This window comes from Garra rufa, chromosome 13 (assembly GCF_049309525.1).
Source record: "Garra rufa chromosome 13, GarRuf1.0, whole genome shotgun sequence".
Lineage (NCBI taxonomy): Eukaryota > Metazoa > Chordata > Actinopteri > Cypriniformes > Cyprinidae > Garra > Garra rufa.
Genome location: NC_133373.1, coordinates 28,000,679 through 28,010,830, shown reverse-complemented (window position 1 = coordinate 28,010,830; position 10,152 = coordinate 28,000,679).

Genomic DNA, 10,152 nt, shown 5'->3' with positions numbered 1-10,152 from the left:
AATGGGTTTGTTTAAGCTCCTTCCTTGAGACCGTTGTGTATTCAGACGTGATCTGCTGTATAACTGCTGCTAATGGCTTTATATATTAAGGCAGGTCCTGCAGGAATGGGAGGAGAGAAGTCCCCACTCCAAAGTTCAGATCTTATGCCTCTGTGGCAGGACAAAGGCAACTATTTCATGTAATGTCAGTGGTATTACAAATGGAGAGAAAATGCTTTTTCAAAGAACACTTAATTTGCTTGATCAGTTGGTTGATTGGTTAATGAATTCTCGTTTTTATTTATTCCCATTATCCATGTAACCACTTAGTGATATACAGAAAAAAAATGTATTTAATTACTTAAAAAAATCTTTTTTTTTAGTATACTCAGAAAAAATGCCTGAATGATTACATTTATAAAACTGGAGTAGTTATTTTAAAAATAGTTTAACCTACCCTAAGTTGGTAACATCTCAGTAACTTCCTACTGACTTCTCTTGCGATGTAATGTGACGGCAGGAAGCCCGTCTTTCTTTCGTGTCTTCTTACTTATGATGTTGCAAAGTAGGACATTAAGCACCATACCAGATGAGGTCATATAATCTTGGAACCAACATTTTTATTTGACTACATTTTTTGCCAAGGGTATTGCCAATCAGACATGACTAAAACCGATACTGGAATAAATGATTAAACCTTCTGCCCTTTTGTCCCGTTTACTTTATCCTCTAATCTGTTATTTTGTGTTGTGAGTAAATACTAATCACGGTTGTCCTGGCAAGTCTTTTTGGATACACAGAAAGTTATTTATCAAAAGCATTTATTTTTGGATTTATAGAAAGCTAGATTCTAGAATTGGTCTCTAAACATTCTTATAAGCATCACCAGGTATTGTGATATAAAACATTACACAGGATTTTTGCTGTAATGCTCGTTATTGATTACTTAAAAATGTGTATTTACAAAATTCTGTTTTTGAACATTGTGTTCATTTTGTGCCATTGTACAGTCAAACCAAAATATATTCAGACACCTTCAAAATTTCTTACATTATCACAGTTTATTCACTATAGTTTAGAAAATGGTAATAAAATATGACAAGAACTCAAGAGTTAAACTGTATCAGAACAAATTCTTGATAATGTCAGATAACTGTGATAAAAAGGTATGTAACAAAATAAATGGTCAGGTCAAAGTGTCAAATTAAATTTTACTGGTAGTCCGCTGTATGAAGAATTTTTGGGGTATATGTCACAGTTTACTTTATTTTGCTATCATCACTTACATAAATGAACTATAGTGTCCTGTACCCACTAGTAAATAAAATATCAAAAATGATATCTGGTGACTGAATACGTTTTGGTTTGACTAGATGTTAAAGCACAGCTTTTAAGACAAGAAAAGAGAAATGCTATCCACATTTTTGATAAAAGCATTGAGCAAGACACTTAATTTGCAGAGCCAGCTACATGAATCTTTAACCTGTGTGTTTGAATGTGTCTCTTAAGTGTGCACAGTAAAAAAGCTAAATTCTATGAATGAATGTGTTGTATTGATTAAATTGTCATTGTCATTAAATAAGGGTTTGTCATGTTATCTATGTCCTCTATGACCTGGAACTAGTCATGCACTGTTTGAGTGTCTTCATTCAAGGCTCCACCCTAGTCCTAACCATGAGAAGATACTATTTTCTGTTTTAACAGTCAAACCAAAATTATTCTGACACCAGAAATAATTTATGATATTTTTTACTAGTGGGTGCAGGACACTATAGTTTATTTATGTAAGTGAGGATAGCAAAATAAAATAAACTGTGACATAATATAACCAAAAAATCTTCATACAGTGGACTACCACTAAAATGTGGGACCAAAATTTAGATTTGACACTTTGACCTGACCATGTTTTGTTACATACCTTTCTATCAAGGTTATCTGACATTATCAAGATGAATTTGTTCTGACACTGTTTAACTCTTGAGTTCTTGTCAAATTATTAAAATAATAGCAAATAAACTGTGATAACGTGAGACATTTTGAAGGTGTCTGAATAAATTTTAATTTGACTGTATAATTCTAATATAATTTGCCAAAAAAAGCAAAGAGTCTTTTAGTTGGAAAAGGAGAGCACACAGCAACCCCTACTTTATCATGAATACTTGTTTAAAAGTCCACTGACATATCAAGGTTCAGATATTGACAGACTTGTCTTTACTATCTTACATAAGTTGAAAAGAAGTGCACTGATTTCATGTCATGGACATTTCTTTTTCGTTATAGTGCTTTTATAGAAATTCAGGAAAATAGTATTATATACATACAGTCAAGCCTGAAATTATTCATACCCCTGGCAAATTCTGACTTAAAGTTACTTTTATTCAACCAGCAAGTTTTTTTTTTTGACCGGAAATGACACAGGCTTCTCCCAAAAGATAAAAAGACGAAGTACAAGAGGCATCTTTGTAGAAAAAAATATTACTCATCTTTTATTTACATTTGAACAAAAAGTGGCATGTACAAAATTATTCATACCCTTTTTAATAAACAATAGAAAAGCCTTTATTGGCTATTACAGCAATCAAACGCTTCCTATAATTGCTGACCAGCTTTTTGCATGTATCCACTGGTATTTTTGCCCATTCATCTTTAGCGATGAGCTCCAACTCTTTCAGGTTGGAGGGTCTTCTTGCCATCACCCTGATCTTTAGCTTCCTCCACAGATTCTCAATTGGATTTAAGTCAGCACTTTGGCTGGGGCACTGCAAAACGTTAATGTTTTGTCTGCTAACCATTTCTTCACCACTTTTGCTGTGTGTTATGGGTTGTTATCGTGCTGAAATGTCCACTGGTGCCCAAGGCAAGTTTCTCTGCAGACTGCCTGATGTTGTTGTTGAGAATTTTGATGGATTGCTCCTTTTTCATGGTACAGTTTACTGTGATTAGGTTCCCAGCTCCACCAGCTGAAAAACACCCCCAAAACATTAGGTTCCCACCACCATGTTTGACAGTCGGGATGGTGTTCTTAGGGTTGAAGGCTTCTCCTTTTTTACACCAAATGAAGGCTACATCATTGTGGCCAAATAATTAAATTTTTGTTTCATCTGACCATAAAAAAAAGAAGACCAGAAGTCTTCTTCTTTGTCCAGATGAGCATTTGCAAAGGCCAAGCAAGCTTTTTTTTGCCTTATCGTCCTCTGAGATTTTTCACAGTGCGTAACGTCTTGTATTTTTTAATAATACTTTGCACTGTAGCCACTGGAACTTCAAAACATTTAGATATGGTCTTGTGTCTCTTTCCTGACTTGTGAGCAGCCACAATGCGCAGCCGCAGGTCCTCAGTGAGCTCCTTTATTTTAGCCATGACTGTCCACAAACCAACAGCAGAGAGCTTCTGTTTTTCACCTGTTGAGTTGATTAAAACAGCTGTTCCCAATGAATCAGGGTAAATAGGATGCTTTAGAACAGCTTGGACTATTTGGAATGGTATAGAACTTTGGATTTCCCCATAGACTGTGATAGTTTGCAAAGGGTATGAATAATTTTGGACATGCCATTTTTGTTCAAATGTAAATAAAAGCTAAGAAATATATTTTTCCACAATGATGCCTCTTGTACATCATCTTATTATCTTTTGGGAGAAGCCTGTGTCATTTACGGTCTTGCTGGTTGAATAAAAGTAACTTTAAGTCAGAATTTGCCAGGGGTATGAATAATTTTGGGCTTGACTGTATATAAAACCATTACAAGGTTTGTGCCAGTATCACACTGGGATCTTGATGCATCCTGTAGAATCAACTCTTTTCCCTGTAGAAATGCTCTTTTAGGATTTTTTTGGGCTACTCAAGTCTGTATAATGCTTTGATCTACATAATATATCTACTCTAAGAAAGTCATGTAATTGTCTTTATTGAGTTCCATATTATAAATGATGCATTGCCTTATGTTCTGTTTAAGGGTTGAAAGAAATTTAACAAAACTCATCAAAAAGGTACTGGTAATTTTCTGTCAGGATTTTATATGTTTTTTGGTAACACTTTACAATAAGGTTCATTTGTTAACATTAGGTTACTACATTAGTTAACATAAACTAAAAATGATCTATAGTTCTTCAGCATATTAATCTTAGTTCATGTTAATTCAAGTTGTGTTTGTTAACATTAGTTAATGCACCATGAACTAACATGAACAAACAATGAACAACTGTATTTTTATTAACTAACATTAACAAAACATTTTAGTGAAATGAATGTATAAAAGTAAAGTTAATACATTAACTAATGTTAACAAACGACACCTTATTGTAAAGTTTTACTAGTTTTTCTATGTTTTTCTTAGTTTACATTATATAATCTTATATTGTCCCTAAAAAATAAATCCAATAAATAACAGAAAAAGTACTGGCAGCTCAATACACACAACATTATCTATTAATTTTACGCACATTTCTGTTAACTCTGAAACACAATGAAGTGAGAAATTTAAAATACTGGTAAAACACCTTGAATACAGAAAATTTCCTTCAAATTATACAGTATATTGTGCCCTATTTTTTACAGATTTTACATTTTAGAGATTTCAGATTTTACAGTGTGGTTTATATTGGTTCTTTCACCATTTTTAAAACATATTTTCCCCCTAAAATTATAGCTAACGTGGAGAGAGAAAAAGTTGCGTGAAGGTGTGTATTTCTAAAATTAAAAGGACCTTTAACACTAGTGTCAAACATTGTTTTACGTAATATATGAATAGTGAATTTTATATCAGCATTACTGTTGATCAGAGATTTAAAACAGCCATGAATCATCAACTTGTTAACCCTGTTTACTGTTATCATTAATCACCAATGTATAGTGAAACCTTGATTTTGTGCTGATGTGAGGGGTACGTTAGATTGCACATAGCCATACATAAAGGCATGTATGCAGGCACGCACGCAGCTACTGATACACTCATTCCCTCATTAACATGGTTGTTAATTCTGCACACTTTTATCAGTCTCTGAGGCAGCCATTGTTCATAGCTGACAAATGTGTGAACCTGACCTCAATACAGCATACTGTACAAGAAAGATATGTAATGACATTATCAAACACAGACAGTTACACAACTACTTCAGGATAACTGTTATCTAATCAAATAGACCACAAAGAAAAGCCCTTTTGTGAGGGTTTGCATGGGTCACTTTGACATGATTTTATTAAAGTAGGCTATATATTGTTATTAATTGTTATTAATATTGATGATGATAATAATAACACCAATAAAAATGTTTTTTTTTTATTATTCAGTTTAGAATTTAAACCATTTAGGACCGTTGATATTGGTCTATTGTACTGTATTGTAAAGGCTAAATCAATTGTGCCACGCTGAAGAAAAAACACAAAATGCAAAAGACAAAAACAAAGTTTTTTGTACAGAATGTACAGTGTATTGCCTCAGAAGCATTTGAGGGTTGTAATACACACCTTTATCAACACTTACTCTGATAACACCCACTTTCTGATAAGGGTTTGAGCATGGACATTTCTGGGATGCTGTATGTTGTGCAATAACGGCAACACAGGCTCATATACTGTATGTTGAATGGACAAAAAAAATCATTTTAATGTAATGTAAATATGATGAGAGTAAACTGAAATGCCAAGCATCCAAAGAATTAAATCATTAAAATCTATTCATATGATTTTAATATAATTTTACAATTAAACATTATTTCTATATTTATTCACAAACAAGTGTACATAGTAAATACTCCATTTTCTTAAAGACTCCTCAACTGTATTGTTTAATAGCATACTTAGCATACATACATTTCTGGATACACATTTGTTCATTTGCATGCTATGTGGACTTTGATCAGGAGATTTGAGTTGGATTCAACCTTTGTTCTAGCATTGATGAGCTTATCTTTTGTCTTAGGAGGCAAGTTGCTTACCTTTTCGAGTAGATAATGCCATAGATCTGCTTAATGAACAAAACATTTAGTGCTTCAAGTTCTCTGTGATATTGTGTCCTGCCCTGCCATATTTTACTGAAATAGAGTCCTTTAAATAAATTAAATGTGATATGTTTCTGTTGTCTAGAAACATGGACTTTCAGTTGCGGTATGACTTAATACCCAGCGTTCCTTTTAAGGTCTAGCAAAATAAGATTCACCATTAAGATATATATGACTTATTATAACGTAAATGATGTCTAAAATATGTAGTAGAAAACCCATCAAAGATTTATGTTATTTAAAAAAATCCACTTGGGGGTGCCATTATGAAGTGAAATGGTTGCTCTAGGTGAGCTACTGCAGCTAAATGTTGCTTTTATTGCATGCATCGGCATGTTTACAAAGTTGTCTCAAAGACATCAGGGCTAAAGTGGAGAGAACAAAGACACAAGCCTTAAAGGAGTAGTTCACTTTCAGAACAAAAATTTACAGATTCATCCAAGATGTTCATGTCTTTCTTTCTTCAGTTGTAAAGAAATGGTGTTTTTGTGAGGAAAACATTTCAGGATTTCTCTCTCTATATAGTGGACTTCTATGGTGCCCCCGAGTCTGAACTTCCAAAATGCAGTTTAAATGCAGCTTCAAAGGGCTCTAAATGATCCCAGCCAAGGAAAAAGGGTATTTTCTAGTGAAATGATCGGTTATTTTCTAAAAACATTTACAACTTATATACTTTTTAATCTCAAATGCTCGTCTTGCCAAGCTAGACAAGATGAGCATTTGAGGTTAAAAAGTATTTAAATTGTAATTTTTTTTTTTTTTAGAAAATAACTCATCGTTTTGCTAGATAAGGCCCATTCTTTCCTTTGCTGGGATCATTTAGAGCCCTTTGAAGCTGCATTTTGGAAGTTCAAACTCGGGGGCACCATAGAAGTCCATTATATGGAGAGAAATCCTGAAATGTTTTACGCAAAAAACATAATTTCCTTACGACTAAAGAAAGAAAGACATGAACATCTTGGATGACAAGGGGGTGAGTGCATTATATGTAAATTTTTGTTCTGAAAGTGAACTAATACTTTAAGAAAGTTTTATTCGTCCACAGGCATCTTCCCATTCTTTGCTCCTCTTCTTATCGCTTGGAAAAGCATTGAAGACTTGCATCACTTCTTTGTGGATTTTTCAAATAACATAAGTCTTTAGTCCATTCTCTGCTATATATTTCAGTACGAGACATCATTTACGTTATATTGAGTCTTAATACCCAGGGTTCCCTTTAAAACTGCACTGATGCCTGAAACCATTCTCTCAGTTTAGCGTTTGTTAGATACTTTGGTTTAGTTTAGGTATGGCCTTCTGTGAGACCTCATAATGGGAGTGGGAATTGCTTAATATGGTGGACATGCTGTGCAATAAATGTACTTCACTCACACGCTTTGGATATCCAACACTTCCCAGCAAGCAATAGTCGTCATTTCACCATCTGGGTTAACTATAAACCCGATATAGTCCGGCTATGTGTAACCCACTTCCAGCCCAAATAATCTTGAATTTGGTTGCATGCCATTTTTTGGCAAAATAACTAGTTAGATGTATGATATTCCATCCTGTAAGCAAACTCAGCAGCGTTTACAAGGTTTTATGGTTTAATTTTTGTCATTTTAATTTGTCATTTTTAAATTGATGACTAGTCTAATTCTGGGATATTTGTAGACGTCTCTTGAATTTTCACTGACAGCCCAAATACAAACTTGTTTTAGCCTAGACGTCTGGGCTGTGTTTTCACGGCTAATAGACGTCTTTTAGACCAAAAAATGCTTGCTGGGTTGTGACACCCAGCACTGCATTCAAACTATATCATGATTTAAGGAAGAATGCAGCTTTGTGCGTTTGATCTGTGGAAGATAAGCAGAAGACAACAGATGGTAAGACTTCCTCTTTTTCAGTATTGTGTTTTTTATTTTTAAGAGAATTAACGTTGTTTATTAGTTTAAAACTAACTCCAGCCTTATCCCATTATCCATATAGAGTTAATGGCATACCTGTGAAAACAACTGACTTGCAAAATTGACTTGCATACTTTTATTCCTTTCTATTTAACATACTAGTATGCAGAGATGTTCTAGAAAAAAAAATCTAGATATTTTTGAGAGAGAAGACTTTTCCTTGCAGTTTGATTGGTGCTGACCTAACAGGTGGTTGATTTTATGCCAAATAAACAGACAAAAATCAATCATCTCAACCCCAAAAAACGGCATGTACTGTTTGTTTTGTAGTTAAACTTCAAATAAGATCCTAAAATGAAAAAATCTATAAGCTGGACTTTATAATGCAGAACACTGTGTGGTACGATTTTCAGATTTAGCCTATTTATTTTGTTTATTTTTTAATTAATTAATTTAATCTCTGAGTTTGAGTCGCCCACTGATTGAAATTACGAAATCATTGAAATATTGTCATACTAACAGTTGTCTGAATTTTTGGTTCATTGTACATACCTTTCTATTAAAGTTAGCTGACATTATCAAGATGAATTTGTTCTCACATAGTTTAACTCTGAGTTCATGTCGTATTTTATTACCATTTTCACTTGACAATGTGAGAAATATTGAAGGTCTCTGAATAAATTTTGTTTGATTGTTTGAAATGTTTGATCTACTTCTAATCTGTAAATTTTACATTATGTGTATATTTTTGTTGTATTTCACTTTCTAGAAATTGTTTTTCAGCTGAAGGAAGACATGGAGTCAACATGGTATGGAAATATCAGCACGCTTCCATGAGGTGACCATAAAGTCCATTGCCCCTGTGTGTCTTAGGTACATTTATATCTGTCAACATTAGCTGTTTGTTTTTTAACTCTGTGTCATCATGGTCTCTCATTCTAAAAAATCGCTTGGGAGGTAGTTCATGGGTCTGGGGTCCATTCAGTTGAGAAATCTTCATGCATATAAATACAAATATTATAAAATCATAAAAGAAGTTTTAATTGCATAGACTCATAGCTGATTCATGCTATTTACAATATCTTGTTATTCCATAACAAGAGCAAAGGTCATTCGTACAATCAGAGATCATGAGTGTTTTTCTGTTTTGAGAAGATGGGTTGTTTTTCAAATAATAATAATAAAATTAGATTGAAGGGTCTTTTTACGTCAACAAGCCTTTATTGGTAAAACATGAATCATGTTGCATTTTAAAATCACATTTTTTGAGAATAGAAATTGCAAATATAGGCCTAGAGCTTAGACTTAGAAAAGAAAAGAAACTTAGAAAACTAAAGAAATCTGTTTGGAACGTATCTGAATGTTGTGGGGAAAAAACATGGCCTGTTTACGTATACAGAAATATACAGTAGGCTAATATTGAAATATGACAAGCTGTGTACACTTTTGGCTGTATGAGAAATCACAAGGCAACATCTGCTGCCTCCTAGTGGAGATGTCGAACATATTTTCATCAAGAGTTTTTCATCTCAAACTTTTAAGTGCAATAATTTAGTTAATTATAGCCTAATAATAATTTCGAAACCATGAGACTGTTATTCAGATGAGCTATTAAAAACATGTAAGACAGCATAACTGAATATTAAAATTAAAATCCATATTTAATACAGGATGATGTTATGTGGGGTAAATTGAGTCATTAGGTAGTGTGAGAGGAGTCATACTTCTACTATTTAACGCAAAGGTAGTTGGTAGTGATTGGATAGTGATTTAAAATAATAATACTAAATAAAAAGTTGGCACAATACTACTTGACATTAATTATGTTAGCTGGTGGCTGTACAGAGGAAAAGTATTAAACAAAAACGAATTCAACATAAAAACGGCAAGTGCAACATTTTATTAGGTAAATAGATAAATAGCTTCATTATTATTAACTGTTAATATACTTTATTTACATTTTAGCTATTAGGCTTATGTTGTCAAACGTTTTACACATGAAATTCTAATCAAGATTAGAAAGAGAGGATCTTTAAAGACAAAAATCAAGTTTTACAAAAAAAGGGGGGAAATGCAACAGATCCAGCTGCAGACTTGCGTGCTTCCTTTTCCACTAGTGAACTGTTATTTTTACAGTATATTACAATCTTCTCTAACGTTACTTCGAAGTGTACGGACTCGTCCAAAGAGTAGCGTGTTTTTTTACTCTCACTAGAAAGCTGTGTTTGCACAGAAATGATTAAGTATTTGTCTTCAACCATACCGCAACATGAAGCGTGAGTTAAGAAT